Genomic DNA, 20,964 nt, shown 5'->3' with positions numbered 1-20,964 from the left:
GGAGGTGAAATGCACTTCTTACATGGTTCAGCAAGAGAAAATGAGGAAGATGCAAGAGTGGAAACCCCTGATAAAACCATCAGATTTCATGAGACTTATTTACTACCACAAGAACAGCATGGGGAAAACTGCCCCCATGATTCAAATTATCTCCCACTGGGTCCCTCCCACAACACATGGGAATTATGGGAGTACAATTTAAGATGAAAATTGGGTGGGGACACAAAGCTAAACCATATCATTCCACCCTTGGCCCCTTCAAATCTCATGTCCTCACATTCCAAAACCAATCATGCCTTCTCAACAGTCCCCCAAAGTCTTCATTCATTTCAGCATTAACCCAGAAGTCCACAGTCCAAAGTCTCATCTGAGACAAGGCAAGTCCCTTCCACCTATGAGCCTGTAAAATCAAAAGCAAGCTAATTTCTTCCTAGATACAATGGGGGTATAGGTATTGGCTAAATACAGCCATTCCAAATGGAAGAAACTGGCCAAAACAAAAGGGTTACAGGGCCCATGCAAGTCCAAAAATCCAGTGGGGCAGTCAAATTTTAAAGCTCCAAAATGATATCCTTTGACTTCAGATCTCACACCCACATCACACTGATGCAAGAGGTGGGTTACTATGGTCTTGGGCAGCTCTGCCCCTGTGGCTTTGTGGGGTACAGCCCCCCTCCCAGCTTCTTTCATGGGCTGGTGTTGAGTGTCTGTGGCTTTTCCAGGTGCATAGTGTAAACTGCCAGTGGATCTACCATTCTGGGGTCTGGAGGACGGTGGTCCTCTTCTCACAGCTTCACTAGGTGGTGCCCCAGTAGGGACTCTGTGTGGGGGCTTCAACCCCACATTTCCCTTCTGCACTGTCCTAGCAGAGGTTCTCCATAAGTGCCCCGCTCCTGCAGCAAACTTCTACCTGGGCATCCAGGCATTTCCATACATCTTCTGAAATCTAGGCAGAAGTTCCCAAACCCCAATTCTTGACTTCCGTGTACCTGCAGGCTCAACACCATATGGAAGCTGCTAAGGCTTGGGGCTTGCATCCTCAGGCCATGGCCCAAACTCTATGTTTAGCCCCTTTCAGCCATGGAAGGAGTGGCTGGTATTCAGGGCACCAAGTCCCTAAACTGCACACAGCACAGGGACCCTAGGCCCTTCCCATGAAACCATTCTTTCCTCCTCGGCCTCCAGGTCTGTGATGGGAGAGGCTGCCACAAAGGTCTCTGACATACTCTGGAGACATTTTCCCCCATTGCCTTGGGGATTAACAGTTGACTCCTTGTTACTTATGCAAATTCCTGCAGCTAGCTTGAATTTCTCCTCAGGAAATGGGATTTTCTTTTCTATCGCATTGTCAGGCTGTAAATTTTCTAAACTTTTATGCTCTGCTTCCCTTTTAAAACTGAACGCCTTTAGCAGCACCCAAGTCACCTCTGGAATGCTTTGTTGCTTAGAAATTTCTTCTGCCAGATACCCTAAATCATCTCTCTTAAGTTCAAAGTTCCACAAATCCCTAGGGCAGGGGCAAAATGCTGCCAGTCTTTTTGCTAAAACATAACAAAAGTCACATTTGCTCCAGTTCCCAACAAGTTCCTCATCTCCATCAGAGACCACCTCAGCCTGGACCTGACTGTCCATATTGCTATCAGGCTTTTGGTCAAAGCCATTCAACAAGTCTCTAGGAAGTTCCAAACTTTCCCACGTTTTTCTATCTTCTTCTGAGCCCTCCAAACTGTCCCAACCTCTGCCTGTTACCCATTTCCAAAGTTGCTTCCACATTTTGGGGTATCTTTTCAGCAACACCCGACGACTGGTACCAATTTACTGTATTAGTCTGTTTTCATGCTGCTGATAAATACATACCCGAGACTGGGAAGGAAAAGAGGTTTAAATGGACTTACAGTCCCACATGACTGGGGAGGCCTCCGAATCATGGTGGGAGGTGAAAGGTACTTCTTACATGGTGGTAGCAAGAGGAAATGAGGATGATGCAAGAGAGGAAACCCCTGATAAAACCATCAGATCTCATAAGACTTATTCACTACAAAGAGAACAGTATGGAGGAAATCACCTGCATGATTCAAATTATCTCTCACTGGGTCCCTCCCGTAACATGTGGGAATTATGGGAGTATAATTCAAGATAAGATCTGGGTGGGGACACAGAGCCAAACCATATCATTAGTCATAGTACAAAATTAATAAGATGAAACTTAGAGAAGAACACCATCTTAGAATTATACTGCAGCTAAGATCATGCAGTTTCAAACTGCTGATTGTATAGATGAGGAAACTAATTCCCAGAGAGGTGAAATGATTGACTTAGGGCCACTCAGCTTGCTTGTAACAGAGCCACGATTGAATTCTGGCTCGTTTTTCCAGTGCTATGTGACTATGCCTTGGTTATTCTCACTCAATACTATCCTTAGATAGCCTCCATATTTTGCCTCCAAATTGATTTTTAATTTGCTGAATTCTGAATGCATAATAAAAACTATGCTTATCAATGTGGAGTCCTATATCTAGTCCAAAACAAACAAACATAAATTGTTTGTATTAGTGCAGGATGGACAAGGCAGACATGTGAAAGAGACATTGGTTTTTTGGCAATAATATGTCTCTAAAATGTGATTTGACTTCATAAAATGCTAATTCAGTCTTAAATTGCATCAGTGAACAGGAGGCATTCGGATTGAGGCAGGCTTTTGTTGCATTTTGTTCTGCAATGATCAGAGCACTTCTTTAATGGCCTATCCAGTGCTGGGCAGCACCTTAACAAACTAAAGAACATTAATCATAGGACCATCTGAGTGAAAATCTGGAAATCATGACAGAAATAGAATATTTGTTAAAACTGACATTGAGATTTTTTCACCTAGAGGAAGTAAGCATTTTATTTATGTGTGTGTTTGTTTATTTGTTTGATACAACACATTAGTAAACAGCCATGAAGAAAAAGAGTGATGTATTTGTAATCATGTTCAGTTCTGTCTGAAGTGGTCTGAATTTTCTGTAATAAAGAGAGTCTGGTAAAGCTGAATTTTCTTTCTGATTAAAAACAGCATTAATCCTCTTTGCTTTTGTTAATCTAAAATGATCCAGTGCCTTCTTTTTTCAAAAACCACAAAGAGTTGCATTTATTTGTTTAGTACCTAAATATGTTACCCATTGAGCCAAAAGATATGACCCCCAGAAGCACTTTTATTCTTTCTACTGTTTGGCTGTATAAGCAATCTGTGGTGAATGTTTGAATGTTTCTCAGTTAACCCTTCCAGGGTGTCTATAGATTTAAGAGTTACCCCATTATAGTCACAGGCCTGTGTTAAATCTGTTAAATAATTTTATTTCAAAGCATAATTTATTTTATTAATAAGTAATATATTATTTCTACATAATGTTAGTAAGTAGCTCAAAAAAGACACTAAAAATAAAGTGGGAATTTTATCTTATTTTCTTTAAGTGTCTTGTTCACAAGGAGAATCATTTTAGGTCTTTTAAAAAATACTAGTTGGAAATATTTTATTAGTTAAAACTCTCAAAGACTAATGAGTTGACATAAGAAAAGTTTTTATCCACCTTTCCCAAGTGAAGTATTGAAATTGAAATTGAAAGTATTATTATGAACCACGCAGGAAGCCAATATTTTTAATGTTATCATGTTGAAATAAGACTAATAACTCACACTGATTTTCATCAGTGAAATAAGAGGATAGTTGAGTTCATTTGAAGAGCAAAGTATAAATATTGATGAATGCCTTTTGACTCTGTCATCTAAACTTCAACTTTAATGATAATATTATATGCAGTGTCCACTACTTTATATTTGTAACATGAACAATATATCTAACGCAGCATTTAGGTATAAAAATATTTTTAAATTTTTATATAATTCAACCAAATCTCTCTTTAAAGACCCTATGTGATTCATATCAGAAGATGTAATAGTCATCGATTTTGAGTAAGTTTAGGAAATAAAGGTTTAAACTCAGCCATTTCAGATTTTCCTTAAACCTCTTCTCCCTTGAATGCGTCTAATTCAGGGATAGTGAGTCCTAAAGTTGTTGAGAGATGGGTGAGAGAACACTGAGTCCTCGGTCACCAAATGTCTGCTGGTGTCCACAGGGTGCATCACTCTCTGCTGGCCCTTTCTGCCTCCATGGAGTTGTCCAAGTTGCCATCAGTCCACACATTCTCTGTTTTCTCATCCTAATTTCTCTCTTCCTACATTTCTCACACCTTTAAAAGGCAGAAGTCATTTTGAGATGCTCTGCAAAATGCGCACTCTGCAAAATGAGAGACCAGGGAGCTGGATCAGGTTTCGTCTGGATTCAGTATGCTGGTATTTCATGTCAACTATTACCATGGTTCAGGATTATCTAAAACTTTTCTCACCTATCTCTTCCCTTTCAGAAAATGGCAAGGTCTTTTCCGCTTCGCATTCCTTGGCTCTCTCCTGGTGTTCTACCATTCATCTCCTGGAACTGATGCCTCAGCTCTTTCAAGAGACCCTCACCTGAGTCTGACTTTCTTGCTTTCTTTTCCCATTCTCTTTCTCTCCAAGTTTTCAGAGTTGGTTTTTCCTTTATCTTTTTTAAAATTTTAATCTCATCTCCATTTAGAGCAGAGGAAAATGCTTTGCCCTTTTCCAGCTCTTCTCTCTTAAACCTTGGACAGTCATATTTTCATAAAGCCAATAGTTTTCTGACATCATGATTTTCTGGCTCTGTCGTAACACCTCTCCCTTGGGTCAATGGGAGCGTCAAGCCCTGTAGTAGCAAAGGAGTGGGGAAGGGGAGCACCAATGGGTTGAAAGACAATGTGTGTGTGTTGCAGGGGTAGATAGGATGAGTGGGTAGAGAAGCCTGCTTAATATTTTGTAATGTTGTTCTGTTACGTGTGCTTCATCATGCTTATTGGTTTATTAGAGAAAATCAAATGCCTACGTGGAAAGAGAAACAGGTGTCTCTCACTGGAATGTAGCTTCCTGAGGTCAGGGACTTGCTTTGTTTTCTTCTATAACTTTAAAGCCATGCCTGGCACATAGCAGAAGCACTATAAATAAATCCAGGATTAATGGTTTGAAGGAATGCCCATTACATATCTAGATTGAAAGTGTTCTTAGGTTCAGCACTGTGCTTCAGAGCGGGCCTGAAAAGAAATTAAATGAATGAAAGCTCAATCTTAAAACAGGACTAAAGCTTTGATAATTTCAAAATGAGAAATAGGTACATTTTTAGACTGCACCTTTGAAGCGCTAGATATCTCAAGTGGGTCATTTTATGGTTGAACTCTCTGACAAATGTCTAAAATGTGACTACTGTGTTGAAGAATAGAGATTAATGTACTGTAGGCCACATTCCCTGCTGGTTCGCTGCAAATGGGTCTATGAGTGCCATGTATTGATCTTCTCAGCGCTGTGGGTGGCAAGAGCCCCTTGGCTACCACCTTTATCTGACAGAAGCCTCCTCCTTTTTCTCAATTTGTCATCTAAATACATGGAGCAAGCAGGGTTGAGTCTAATGTAAAAAGTCTGACCTATATTCAAGCTAATTTCTTCTAGCCTCAGTTTTTCTCTAAATGATAAATTATCAAGTATATAAATTGACTGCCACATAGGTAACATTCACTAATATCGGTCGTTATTTTTACTTTGTATGTGGAAAGGCTGATTCTGAGCAATGCTGCATGTTACTTGCATGTTAGGTATGAAGTATATGTCAACTTAAGCAGCAAAGACTTTCTCCTCATTTTAAAATATTAATTATTGCAACGAAAGCAGTAGCTTTGTTAAGCTACTTGCTAGAGCCTGAAAATGAATCTATGCTATCGGTGTATAGATGAATATTTCACTTTATATTCTTTTAGTCCATTTCATCTAATACAATAGCTACATCAAATAAATTGGAATTAAAATAAGACCTAGGATAATATATTATTTTACACTATTTTAAATTGAAATTTATTTGTTCTTAACTGTTGTTATACACTCTACTTTTGGTAGTATGTTATGGCATATGCTTTAAGAAAATATTAATGACCTGGGATCTAAAATTAAATGGATGATTTGTTTCAAAGGCAGTTCCAAACTATGAACTAATATGTTTAGTGAGAGATTACTAAGGACTTAAAAAATTCCTTGCTTATTCCTTTTCTCCATTAGGTTTCAATAGCTTATATATGCATAAAATTCTCTCTCTCTCTCTCTCTCTCTGTCTGTCTCTTTAAAATAGAGATGGGATCTCACTCTGTTGCCCAGGCTGGAGTGTAGTGGTGTGATCACAGCTCACTGCAACCTTGAACTCCTGGACTCAGGCAATTATTCTGCTTCAGCCTCCTTAGTAGCTGGGACTACAGGTGCACACCACCATATGAAATTAATTTTTTAAGCTCTTTGTAGAAACAGGAATCTGACTATGTTGCCCAGGCTGGTCTTGAACTTTGGGCTCAAGTGATTTTCCTACCTCTGCCTCCCAAACTACCTGAATTACAACAGTGATCCACCATTCCCGGCCCCATTTATCTCATAGTTTGGTAGAGTGAGAATCCTGGGCAACAATTTGTTTGAAAGCTGATAGCTGTATTTGAGAAATAGCAACAGAAGGCTATAATTTGAATTTCTATTTTGAAAGATGGCATAAACAATACTAGGAGTTCATTCTGGGAGAATATTATCTAAAGATATAATTAAGAAAATAATTTTGCATGAAAAAGAAGGTCATTAAATAATAATATTTAAATAATTTGTAAAGTTAGAGATCTTTTCTTGGTGTTATCTTTAAGCAAGAAATTTGTTGTTATATAATATAGTAGTATAACTGGATCTGAATTTTTTTTTAAAATCCACAATTTGGATAAATTTTTGTAGGACCCAAGTGGAATAAATTGTTTAGTAATCGGTAGATTTCTGCTTAATGATTATCCTTGCAGAAGTCTAATGATATTTACAATTTCTACATTTATAGTTGCTCTTGCTGGCTGAATAAAATGTCATTTGTTGAGACTCACTGTTATCTTCCCCCTAAATTATTTGCACTGTCTAAATTTTAAAATTAATGTTTATTCATTATTTAAAATCAAAATTCCATCAGAATTTTAACTCACTTATTTTTAGCACTATTCTTTTTCTTCTTGGCTATCTTTAAAAAACAGAGATTAAGTGACATTTAATTGTCCAAAAATGAAATAGTTAAGCCTGTTTGATACCTTTCTATAACTGATTAGGGCTAAATAAACAAAGAGGCAATATTTTCCCACACTCTATTTGGTCAGCATAGTATAAAATTTTTTTTAGACATCAAAGGATTATTTTTATTAAATTAGAAGCCTGCCTAAACCATATAATTCCTTGGTTTTACCTCCAAATCATTTATATTGTACAAATCACTCAGGGCAGCAATAGTGAGTGACAAATAGTATAAATTTAAAAAGAAATGACTTACAATCCATTCTAAAATATTTGCCTAGAGAATAGGTATAAGTAAGATAAGGGACTAATTTTAAATAATAATGCTGGTCCCTTCATTAGAGAAATAAATTAAATTGTCTTTAGATTTCCCACAGGCTGCCATTTACCATTATCCAGTTTTGATAATGAGTTTGAGCAGGTATTTTTCTCTTTGATTCAAACTGCTCTTCTAGCGAAAGAGCCCAAAGGGAAGTAATCTTCTTCAATTCAAATTTCCTATGCCAGGACCGCTGACAACCCTGGCAACTGCAACCACTAAAATCATTAAGTCGGATAATGGCTATTTACGTAAAGTTCACACAATTGTTAAATTGATTCCAGATGTCTAAATAATCTGCATGCACATTAGCAGGAAGTATATCAAATATATACACGTGTGTTCTATACACATTAACCTACCACCTGTCAGTTACATGACAGTAGATAGACCAGAAGTAATAAAGCCTTACCACATGTAAATTGTAGCTCTGAAGTCTACCTTCACTTATATGAGCTCAAATCCATATAGCTAACTCACCTTTACTTTTATCAAAATTGCTTTGAATTAAGGATGGGAGAAGAACCTTGGATATGGACACATTAGTTACATTAAAATCAAGTCTGTTGTGAACCTAAGATAAAAGCTGAGAGGAAGGTTTAAAAGCAGGTCTTTTCTTTCCATTACGCGTTCCAAGAAAGGATTCTAGTTGCTGGGAATCTATCGTAATGTTCTTGCTGAAGGTTCCTCAAATATAACTCGGGGTCTGCGTCCCTACTGCTCTTTGGAAGAGAACAGAATTCTTTTAAAGATGTGGTCTACAGCATAAAGTATTACGTATTAGAAATATTGATTCGTGTTTGTGATTTCCCCTCCACAACTCTAATGACCAGATTATCCTAGATGTAAGATGATCTTTCAGTCCTGGTAGGGCTCCACAGTTGCCCTGAAATTACTGCTGTCTTAGGGAGAAATTTTGTTAATTGCTTTAATATAAAATTATTTATATATATTTATTTATTTTCTACTTAAAATATTTTAGTTTATTTTTGTCTTAGGGAAATTTTAAAATCACAATAATGTCTCATGTTCATAAATAGAGATTTTTAGATGTGATGCACTCAAGAATTTCCTAGAAGCTGTCTTTAAGGTTAACATACCTATCTGGGGCTAGCATGGTTTAGGGTCTTGAAGGACTGCAATAGCACTAGTAAAAGGAGGAAAAGAAGTACAGGAAAAAAATTCCTCTGTACTCTTTTGGACAGAGGAATTTTTTTTTTCTATCTTCTGTTCAAAGAATAAAAGCAAATATGAAGGTATATAAAATATTTGGAAAACACACTCTAAATTTGCTGTATTCAATAAAGTATAAAAAGTATAAAATAATAAAAGCTGTTTTGCTGAAGGTAATATGAGTATCTTATAGCTCTTCTCTTAAAGAAGTGATTCTGAAATGTTTTAGCATTTACTTTATCAGAATAATAAACTCGTCAGATGAATGCCCCTGCACCCACTTCATATATAACTGACCACTGCCTAAAGCTATGGACTTCTTAGCAGAAATCTCTCCCCGATGTTCTATCTCCTATCCCAAACCATTTTACAGTTTAGACAGGCAACTGAGGCAACTACACACAGATGTGATATATACCTCAAAAGTTTTGTAAGAAACTTTTATGGAGTTTCAGATGAGGGGAAGGCTTTGTGCCGTTGGAAGGATCTGAGAGTTCCATGCTGGAAATTTCATTTCAATTTGAACCAAGGAATGGACTACACTGGATCTCAATAGGAACAAGCTGGTTGAGCATATTCCAGACAAAGGACTAATGTGATCAAAAGATCAGAGAAAAGAAATCTCTGACATGACTGGTGACCAGGTCAATTCATCAAACAGGTGGGTCAAGAAATAATGCCATTTGAAAAAAAAAATGTTAGAAAATTGGTTGGGATTGCATTATAGATACCCCTGCATATCAGATTACATTTTGAAAGATTTTTGCTCTTCATAAAGGAAACTGTGGCAAATATTCAAAGAAATTTGTGATCTTATTAGAGCTGCATTAAGAAGATTACTATGATGAAATTCATAGGATGGAACAAGAAGAGAAACTAGAGGTGGGCAGAGAGAGGCAAAAGCCCAAACTAGGATGAGGACATTGAGAATGGAAAGGAAGTGACATATTGTGAAAGAAAAAACACAATTTGTGGTTACTTAAATGTACAGAAAAACAGCATAAGCAGATTCTTAATCAACAATTTGCCAATATTTGTTTTACATATTAATAGAGCCAAAGGGTGCTTCATAGTTTTAGGAGGTGCTTCAAGCGATCTGTGCCATATCCTCCTCTGGAATGTTCACAGTGTTAACACATCAAAGTCTATGAGAAGACCTGTGTAAAGATACCAACTTAACTTTATTTCAGCAAGAAATTATCCAATTTATTCCAGTAGATAATGGCATGTCTGTAGTTGTATGTGGAACACCTATTCATAGTCCAAAAACCTAGTATTCTTTAGTACACACTTTCTGGTGCTTAGAGCAGTAATAAACATTAGCTGTCAGTTCTGCCTTTTGTTGTGACACAGCCATACTTTCTTGTCATTTTTATTCCACACACGTCATTGCTTAGTGTGTGCTTATTGAGGGGAGGGGTAATTTTGAGCCATAACATAATTTATGTTATTGAATCATCAAATATTTTGAACCAGAAAATGTTCTAATCTAGCATCACTCAGTTAAAATTCTATTTGAAAATATCTTGGAAACATAGAATGAAAACCATAAGAACAAAGACCATAAATCCAGAAAATAAAAATGAATGAAAAGATCAAGATATAATATACAAATGACAGTTAAACTTTTATAATTCCTTAATTTATGAAAAATAATTCAAACACATTTAGTATTTTACAAATGAGCAGGTAAAATAATTATGATTTTTAAAGGCTACATTAAGATATTTCTTTATTAAGAAATGTAGACATAATACTTATAATTTGTTTCTGCAGTTAATAATTAACATGGGTCTTTTTTTAGATGAAAAATCTTGAACATGTAAAGAAAAGTCTTGACATTATTTATTGTATTAGAATAAAGTACTAGAATTCTCTCGTTCTTTATTAAAAAATTAAGCCTACGTTACCATGTTTGTCAATCTCATTTGATTTTCTATTCTTAGGTCTAAAATTTCTAATAACAATTTAATGCATTTATCAGTAAAACACATGCTTAGAATCCAAATGTATTAATATTTTTGCTAAAGTAAGCAAAATAGATAAATAATGAAATGTTTTTACTTCGATTTTTAGAAAAAAGGTAAAGAATTTTATTCTCTAAGAGAGCAAAACAAATTATCTTATGGTGACACTGAGACAGAAAAGAGTTTGTTTTCATTTCTGGTATTATTTGCCAATGTTTGACAGTTGAATTTTTTTTCCAGATGAGAATTGTGCATCAATGTTCAAGTCCCAAGAGATGCTATCAGTCTGAACAGCCCAGTGAACAAGTATTTGTGACTCTCCTTCCAAATGAAATGTTCTATAGAAAGGTGGAAGTGGTAAGAAACCGTTGAAACAGTGGTTAAGAAGGTAAGTCTTTGTGGTACTGATGGGAAATAGTCGTTAGGGGAAAGCTGCTTCACCACACAGGAAACAGAAAAACTCTTGAATGCATCTTGTCCAGCTGTGGCAGAAGAATTTACATAGATAACATTTTAAAACCAGAGAGTTTGTACTCAACTGGTGACCAAGAAACGGAGAGACGAAGGGCTGCAGGCAGAGAGTAGAAGGGAAATGTTTTAAAGTTACAAGACCTACAAGCTGTGCATTTTGTAAATCACATAGCTACATATCTTCTCAGAAAAGATGTTTAAAATAGAGACCTACACTTTATCATATTGAAAACCAGAGCAATCTCAATGAAGGTTTAAAAAAAATGTTTACCAAACCAAAAGAAACTCAAGGAAGCATTCTATAAGCTAACAGAGCTATTATTGAATGCCTTGAAATGGAAATATTTTTATTTTCTAATTATAGATATTGAAAAAGGTAGTAAGTATAAATATTCATAATAAATATTAAAATAGTAACAACAAAGTTTGCCACTTTTTCTCACTTAAGAGGAACTGATTTGGTTTTGTGATTTCACTTAATTATAATGAAAATTCTATAAGCTCAGAACTGCCATCCACATATTATAGATGAGCAAACAGACTCACAGAGATTGAGGCTTTTGACCAAGCTCCTAGGGCTCAGGCTTTGAACCCAGATGTGATGGAGTCTGAAGCTTGTGCTTGTTAAACATTATTGTGCAATTCCCATCATAATTTGAACAGTAACAAAAATAAGTACATTCTGTGTTTGGTTCGTTCTCTGTCTCTTTAAGTTATTTTATTCTTCTTCCAGCATGTCATATATGTTATTCTCCATATAAAGAAATATAAGAATATATTCATCCTTAAATAAAATGTTGGAAATGCTCTCTTGGAAAGGTTTCTTTGTGGCTTCTGGTTTTGTTCATTACTCTGTTTTTAATGATCTTTATTATTATTCTTTCACAATATTGTAACATACTACCAGAGTCATTTTATTGTAAACACTTTGAAAAACATACTTCAACAATAGTATTGTGGCTATAACTCAAATTCTCACCCACACGGAAAAATTGTGTGTTTTTGCTATAAAATGTATGTGGAAAAAAGAAGTGCGAAGTAGAAAATGACAACAAAGTTGAAATAAATTCATTAAAAGCATAATTCATTGGTCTTTCATTCTATTCTATTCATCTAGTGAATTTATAAGATTTTAAGTGTGTTGGTAATTTCTTCAAGCAATCTAGGTACTATTACTGGGGAAAAACATCTCAAAGGCAAACACTCTTAGTATATCAATTGCTAACTTGAGATCATGTCACATACAAATAGTTGATGTGCATATTCTTTACTTCTTTTTGCCTGTTTCATGGGATCCCTTTTGCTAGGTGCCCAGTCTAGCAAGAAAGTTAGCCCAGTTGACATTTCACCTTCTAGTCAATATCTAAGCAAACATTTTGAACACTATCTTCTTTCTTTTCCTTCTTTCCCCTGGCCTGAGTACTTCAGGAAGGTGCTATCTGATTTGTACTTGTTTTAGCCATCATTATACCTTTCATTTACATGAAGCCTAGTTCATTTCACATCTGAGGCCTCCTCCAATTCGCATAACTCTCCCAATTACTTCTTGAACATATGAAGAGTCAATCTCTCTCTCCTTTTTTAAAGTACTTAGAAAACTTCTTCATTTCCTAAATGTTTTGGTGTCGTGTTCTAATTGAATTTTCATCAGGCTACCAGATAATTTAAAATATTACTTTACTGATTTTCTATTTAGGTTAAAGACTACTTTCTAATAACATATTTCTGTGTGCTTTACAAGCATGCACAATTCATGCAAGATGCTTATTTGGTCTATCCCAGAGCCAAGGCAGGCCAAAGAATGATTTAGAAATATCCTCTGGGAGACAAACTTTTATGTAGCAGGATGGCTATATTGTAAATATTTAAGATTTGTCTAAAACTCTCTACAACGTCCATATTCACATTGTCACACTGTCCTTTAATACAGCTCTTTTGGATTTTTAAATATAGTAGATTCCTAGGATTAAAGCAATTAAAATGGGAGCAACCACTTGTAGGAATCTAGTCTAATCCTCTTATTTTATAGCTAAGGAAAGTAAGACTCAACACCATAAACGTATTGAAGATTGGCTCAAGGATCAGGTTGTTTTCTGATTTCCAATATTGTGTACTTATTTTAGTATAATTACTAGCAATTGATTTTTACTCAGTAAGACATTGGGCCCAGGGTCCTAGACCAGATAAAAAAACTAAATGATCAAAATAGCTTGAACAATTTTGGCCTAAATATTTCTGTTTTAGAGAAAAATATGGTATCAATGGATTTTATGAGGCCTGAGATGCAATATTTGAATGTCCTCATGATCACTGATTCACTCACTTTTAGATTTTGAATGTCATTTTAATGGCTTTTAAAGACGATCATATTATTTTGGTCCAGTTGGATCATTAAGGCATTTTTTTCTAAAGTAAACCACATAAAATCACTAAAATGGAATAAACCTAAGTTACAAGGAGGACTAAGCAGACACAACCATGAATGAGTAAATCTAAATTCTATAATTAATGACTTTGAGGACCTTGTAGTTGACTTCTGTAACAGCATTTAACAAATCCTTTCATCAGAATCATTTCTCATGCTGTACTTTAAATGAAGTTCTTTGTCCGGTCTAGAACAAGCTGGAGAAGAGCTGGCAAAGAGCCTTTGGTCATATATTTCAAATTCGTTAAGCATTTTTAATCTTCCCCTTGTAGATAAAATCTCTTCAACCAAATCTCCTAACTTGGTCCAGATAGTTCATAGTTCATAGTTTCTGAATCCCCAGTGTGCTCTGCTTTCTAACCCTGCCTTGCAGTTTCTTCTGTACCTTTCATTAAATCCATGATGAAATTTAAAACACACAAGCAGAATGATGTAGGCTATAAACATTAAGGAAGTTAAGGAAGTTGATTTGCCATTTGTGTTTTCATACTGTTTCTTTGCATTCCTACATCTACATAGATAGATGTTTTATCTTTCACTATATTATTTACTTATCTCTATCTTGATACACTTTGAATAAATAACTAGCCTCCACCCACCAATTTTAGTTGATTTCTTGTTAAATTAAAATTAAAATGGCACACATGCACATTTATGTACACACACACACTCATACATAACACATACACACAAAATCTTCTGATCACTGATCACCTTCAATACTCACTCTATTCATATCTATACGTCACAGTTTTTGTACTATACATTTTAAGACATACATTCTTGGTCCCAATGTGTGTTCTGGAAAGATGTTTTGAATTTGCTATTTTTCACTGGCTTTATAGACAACAGGTTGAGAACAGTGACATTGGAGTAGTTAAGCTCTAATATGGTGGAAATGAGTAGTTCTTACAGACTGAATAGGGGAAAATAGCAGAGGACAAAGAGAATTTTATTCAGATTTTTAAAAAAATAAGTTCTAGAATTTAAAAAAAGAAATCAAATATGTTAAAAATAGAAGAGCAAATTGGAGAAAGACTAAAAAAGAATAAGAAGGAAATGCAAACTTAAAGAAGTGCAAGTCTGTTAGGCAAAATGTAAGAATATTGGGAAAAAATAAGTTAAGCAGACTGATTATTTTGGCAGCACAAAATAAAATATCTGTATCTATCTATATATCCATATATATAATAAAAGAGAGGAAAGATCAAACCACAAGTCTAAAATATTATTGTACTAAGAAATAATAAAGTATCATCATTGCTGCTATTTCTCTTGTCTTTGGTCATATTAAATATGACCAAAATAATTTTCTACAAATTGAACCTGATATTATGGTATTACTCAAATTAATGTATAATACATTCTACACTTTTCTCCACTTTTACTTTTACAAAATACTTATATTGCATTATTGCTCAGTCAATTTATTGGATAATGTTGATCATTTTAGACATCTTTAAAAGTGCAGGACATGGGGAAGGGGGAACAAGATGGCTGATTAGATGCAGCCAGGAGGCACTGCTCCCACTCAGAGAGACCAAATTATCAAGTAAACCACCATAATTCGGGAATGTCTTCAGAAAGAAAATGCCGAACTCAATGAAGAGGTGATGCTGAAGCTGAGACTGAACAGGGAGGAAGCTGGGAACCCCATGCAGGGTACCTGAATGCTAGGGCTAACTCCTGATCCTGAATGGTTCCTGGGAAAGAAGTGAGTGAAGGATGATTCACACTTGTCATGAACCTCTGGGATCCTTGCTACAGGGGACCCCGCATCCCCCATGGACTTATGAGTTGTCTGGAGGATCTTCCCAGGGAGCAGGCAGAGACAAGCCTTCAGACAGCATGGAGCCTGGGAGCATTTGTTCACTGGGCAGCTCCAGCAGACAGCAGCCATAGATGGCCATGCCCCAGGGATCTCTATGCACCTCTGGGAGGCACTGGCCTCAGCTGACCTCTGAGCTAAGAGAGAGCAGGGCTGGTTTCCCTGTGGGACTAGAGCACATGTATTCCATAAGCCCTCCTGCCCACTGGCCTCTCCTGCCCACTGGCCCCCATAGGGTCCATGCCTAACTGTTCTGCAGAAACAAGTGCCCAGTGCAGCCTCTGCAGTCCAGTCTGAGTGCATTGTTCCACATGAATACTTTCCTGGTAACCCAAGAGCACATCAGATCCCTCAGCACAGCCAGAACCCAACCCTGAGCCATGGGATGCCCCCAGGGATGCAGCACACAGCTGGGGAGAATGAGCCAAGCTCTGTAGCCTGCACCTGAGCAGGGAAGGAGCCCCCATCTTAAAAGCACTGCAACGGATGAGATGCACAGGTTCTTGGGCCAGGGTGGAAGTGGGGTGAGCTTCCTTCTGAAGGACCATTCCAGAAAGACTGTGGCACATCTCCCTGCTGTAGCCTTTCCTTAAGGGAGCCCCACAGCCCAGAGCACCTAACAAAAGAAATGTGGACATGGTGCCAGTGATTGAAGGCGGCTCCCCAATGGGCCATGAGCAGACCTGGTGAGGAAGTAGTGTATCTCCCCTCAACCACAGAGCACGTCTGCAAACTGAATGAAGTACATAAAGTGGTACAGTTTGGTATTAGCCTACCTATAAGCCATTACTCTTAAGCACCATCTACTGCATCACAGCCCAAACTACAACAACAAATATTATCCTGCTAATAACATATATGCCTGTGAAACAAAGCACAATAATTCACCCATACATAAAGATCCTATGCAGAGCCCTGGCCCTCAGAAAGCATCCAGAAATGAAGCCAAGTGACTATACTCAACTTATATCATAGTTAAATGAACACCAACCCTCCAAAATGAGAAAGAATCAGCACAAGAATTCTGCTAATTCATAAGGCTAGTATGTCCGCTTACCTCCAAACGAGTCCACTAGCTCCCCAACAATGGTTCTTAACCAGTCTGAAATGGCCGAAATGACAGACATAGAATTCAGAATCTGGATGGCAAGGATGGCAAGGACACTCATCAAGATTCAGGAGAATATTGAAATCCAATCCAGTGAATTCAAGGAATCCAGTAAAATAATCCCAGAGCAACAGTCATTTTAAGAAAAAAAACACAAAACTGAAATTCTAGAAAAATTCACTACAAGAATTTCTTAATACAATTAGATGTATTAAGAACAGAAAAGACTAAGCTGAGGAAAGAATCTCAGAGCTTGAAGGCTGGTTCTTTAAATCAACTCAGATCAAAAAAAAAAAAAAAAAAAGAAAAGAAAAAGAAAAAGAAGTTTTAAGGAATGAACAAAACCTCCAAGAAATATGGGATTATATAAAGAGACAAAATCTATGACTCCTTTCTATTCCTGAGAGAGAATAAGCAATTTGGGAAATATATTTGAGGATATAGTCCATTAAAAGTTTCCTAATCTCACTAAAGAGGTTGGCATGCAAATAAATACATAAAAACCCAGCTAGATACAATGTAAGACTACCATCCCCAAGGAACATAGTCATTAGATTCATCAAGATCAATACAAATGAAAAAATCTTAAAGTCAACCAGAGAGAATGTCAAGTCACATCCAGAGGGAACTTTATGAGGTTAGCAGCAAACTTCTCAGCAGAAACCATATAAACCAGAAGAGATTGAGGGCCTATTTTCAGCATTGTTAGAAAAAAAAATTCCAATCAAAAATTTCATATCCTACCAAACTTAGCTTCATAAGTGAAGGAGAAATAAAATCCTTTTCAGATAAGCAAACACTGAGGGAATTTGTTTCAAAGAAACCAGCCTTACAACAGGTCCTTAGAGAGTGCTAAACACGGAATCAAAAAAACACCTGCTACCACAAAACACACCTAAGCACATGGCCCACAGGCACTTTAAAGCAACTGCACAACCAGCTAACAGGATCAAAATCACACATATCGATGCTAACCTTGAATTAAGTGGGGTCAAACATTCCATTTAAAAGACATACAGTAGCAAACTGAATGGAAAGACAAGACCCAACCATCTGTTGTCCTCAAGAGACTCATCTCATATATAATGACACTCATTGGCTCAAAGTAAAGGGTTGAGAAAGATCTACCATGCAAACAGAAAAGAAAAAAGAGAAGAAGTCACTATTTTTACATAAGAAAAAATAGACTTTTACATAAGAAAAAATAGACTTTCTATTTACATAAGAAAAAATAGACTTGTAGAAGGACAATGAAAGACATTACACAATGATAAAGGGTATAATTCAACAAGAAGACTTAACAATTCTAAATATATATGCACCCAACACTGGAGGACCCAGACTCATAAAATAAGTTCTTGTCCTATGCAAAGACTTAGACAACCACAGAATAATAGTGGGAGAATTCAATAACCCACCGACAGCATTACATAATCAAGGTAGAAAACTAACAAAGAAACTATGGATTTAAACATGACACTTGACCAACTGGACCAAATAGGCATCTACAGAACATGTCACCCAGCAACCACAGAATATACATTATTCTCACCTGCACACAGAATGTATTCTAAGATTGACAACATGCTTCATCATATTGAGCAAGTCTCAATAAATTTAAAAAAATGAAGTCACACCAAGCAAACCCTCAGACCACAGTGCAATATAAATAGAAATCAATATCAAGATCTCTCAAAACAACACAAATATATAGAGATTAAACAACATGCTCCTGAATAACTTCTGGGTGAACATCAAAGTTAAAGCAGAAATTTTAAAAATCTTTGAAATTAAAGAAAACAGGGACACAATTTACCAAAATCTCTGGAATGCAGTTAATGCAGTATTAAGAGGAGAATTTACGACCCTAAACATCTTCATAAAGAAGTTAGAAAGATCTCAAATTAACAATCAAATGTTGAACCTAATGGATCTAGAAAAAAAAATAAAATAAAACCAATCCTAAAGCTAGCAGAATAAAAGAAATAACTACAATTAGAGAAAAACTTAACAAAATTAAGTACAAATATTAATGCAGAAGATCAATGAAACCAAGAACTGGTTCTTCAAAGCAAATAAACAAGATTAATAGACTGCTAGCCAGATTAACAGAGAGAAAAAAGGAGGATTCAAATAAGTAAAATCAGAAATGACAAAGATGACATTACAACTGTTCCTAAAGAAATACAAAACATCCCCTAGACAATAGTATAAACAACTCTATGTGCACAAATTAGAAAATCTGGAGGAAATGGATAAATTCCTAGAAAAAACACAATCTTCCAAGATTGAATCAGGAAGATATTGAAAATATGAATAAACCAATAACAAGCTCTAAAAATGAGTCAGTAATAAAAACCCAGCAACCAAAAAAAGCCCTAGACCAGATGGATTCACAGCCAAATTCTACTAGACATATAAAGAAGAACTGGTACTGATCCTACTGAAACTATTCCAAAAAATTGAGGAGGAGGCACTTCTTCCTAATTTATTCTAGGAAGACAGCATTACCCTAACACCAAAATCTGGCAGACATGACAAAAAAAAAAAAAAAAATCAGGCCAATATCCCTGATGAACATAGATGCAAATATCCTCATCAAAATACTAGCAAACCAAATCTAGCAGCACATCAAAAAGATAATTCACCACAATTAAGTAAGCTTTATTCCTGGGATGCAAGGTTGGTTCAACATATGCAAATCAGTAAGTGTGATTCACCACATAAACACAACTAAAAGAAAAAACCATATGATCATCTCAATGGATACAGAAAAAGTTTTTGATAAAATCCAACATCCCTTTAAGAGACTAGGCATCAAAGCAACATATTTCAAACTAGTAAGAGCCACCAGTGACAAACCCACAGCCAGTATAAATACTGAACGGGCAAAAGCTAGGACCATTATCCTTGAGAACCTGAACAACACAAGAAGACCACTCTCACCTCTCCTATTCAACATACTACTGGAATTCCTAGCCAGAGTAATCAGGCAAGAGAAAGAAATAAAAGGCGTCCAAATAGAAAGACAGGAAGTCAAACTATCCCTTTGCTGACAATATTATTCCATATTTCAAAAACTCTAAAGACTCCATCAAAAGGCTACTAGGGCAATAAATGATTTTAGAAAGGTTCAAGATGCAAAAGCAGTGTATAAATGTCAGTAGCATTTCTATACACCAATAATGTCCAGGCTGTTAGTCAAATCAAGAACCCAATTCCATTTATAATAGCCACACAAAAAAATATAAAATACTCAGGAATACAGATAACTAAGGAGGTGAAAGATGTCTACAAGGAGACTATAAAACACTGCTGAAAGAAATCAGAGACAACACAAATAAATGGAAAACATTCCATGCTCATCAAAAGGAAAAATCAATTGTTAAAATAGCCATACTGCCCAAAACAATTTATAGATTCAACACTAATCATATAAAACTACCAATGTCATTATTCACAGAATTACAGAAAACTATTCTGAAATTCATATGGAACTAAAAAAAAAAAGTCCAAATAGCCAAAGCAATCCTAATCAAATAAGAGCAAAGCCAGCGGCATCATTCTCTGACTTGAAACTATACTTTCAAGCATGCAGTAACCAAAACAGCATGGTAGTGGTACAAAAATATACACACAGACAATAGAACAGAATAGAAAACTCATTAATAATAAATAAAGCTGCGCACCTACAACCATTACAAAGGCTGACAAAAACAAGCAATGGAGAAAGGGCTTCCTGTTCAATAAATGGTGCTTGGATAACTGGCTAGCCATATGCACAACAATGAAACTGTACCTTTACCTTTCACCATATACCAAAATTAATGCAAGATGAAATAAAGATTTAAGTATAAGACCTCAAACTATAAAACCCATAGAAGAAAACCTAGGAAATACCCTTTTCAACATCAGCCTTGGCAAAGGATTTTTGGCTAAGTCCCCAAAAGCAATTGCAACTAAGACAAAAATTGACAAGTGAACATAATTAAATTAAATAGCTTCTCTACAGCAAAGAAACCATCAACAGAATAAACAGACAACCTACAGAATGGGGGAAAATTTAAAAAAAAAGAATGGGGGAAAATGTCTACAAACTATGCATCCAACAAAGATCTAACATCCAGAATGTATAAGGAACTTGAACACATCAACAAGCAAAAAAAGATCTGATTTTTAAAATGGAAAAGATCATGAACAGACATTTCTCAAAAAAAACACATACAAGTGGCCAACAAATAGGAAAAAATGCTCATGATCATCAGAGAAATACAAATCAAAATCACAATTAAATAAATATCGACTCACACCAGTCAGAATGGCTATTATCAGAAAGTCAAAAAACAACATATACTGACAAGGCTGCAGAAAAAAGGGAACACTCTGACCCAGCAATACCATCTCTGGGTATATAGATCATTAAACCCAAAAGATCATCATCACGGCACTGTTCACAATAGCAAAGACCACAAACTCAAACTAGGTGCCCATCAATAG

General features: G+C 36.0%; 1 long non-coding RNA gene across 1 annotated transcript in view; it reads left to right on the top strand.

Annotated features, from left to right (window-relative positions):
- Positions 1-20,964, top strand: part of LOC112130497 (uncharacterized) — a 57,908-nt gene that overhangs the window by 12,294 nt on the left and 24,650 nt on the right. The window contains exon 2 of the long non-coding RNA XR_002912749.1: positions 10,876-10,992. This is a non-coding gene — a long non-coding RNA (uncharacterized LOC112130497). The remainder of the gene's footprint in view (positions 1-10,875; positions 10,993-20,964) is intronic.

Source organism: Pongo abelii, chromosome 1, assembly GCF_028885655.2.
Source record: "Pongo abelii isolate AG06213 chromosome 1, NHGRI_mPonAbe1-v2.0_pri, whole genome shotgun sequence".
NCBI classification, from domain to species: Eukaryota; Metazoa; Chordata; class Mammalia; order Primates; family Hominidae; genus Pongo; species Pongo abelii.
Note: the sequence above shows the minus strand (reverse complement) of the source record. Positions and strands in the feature narration are given on the sequence as shown.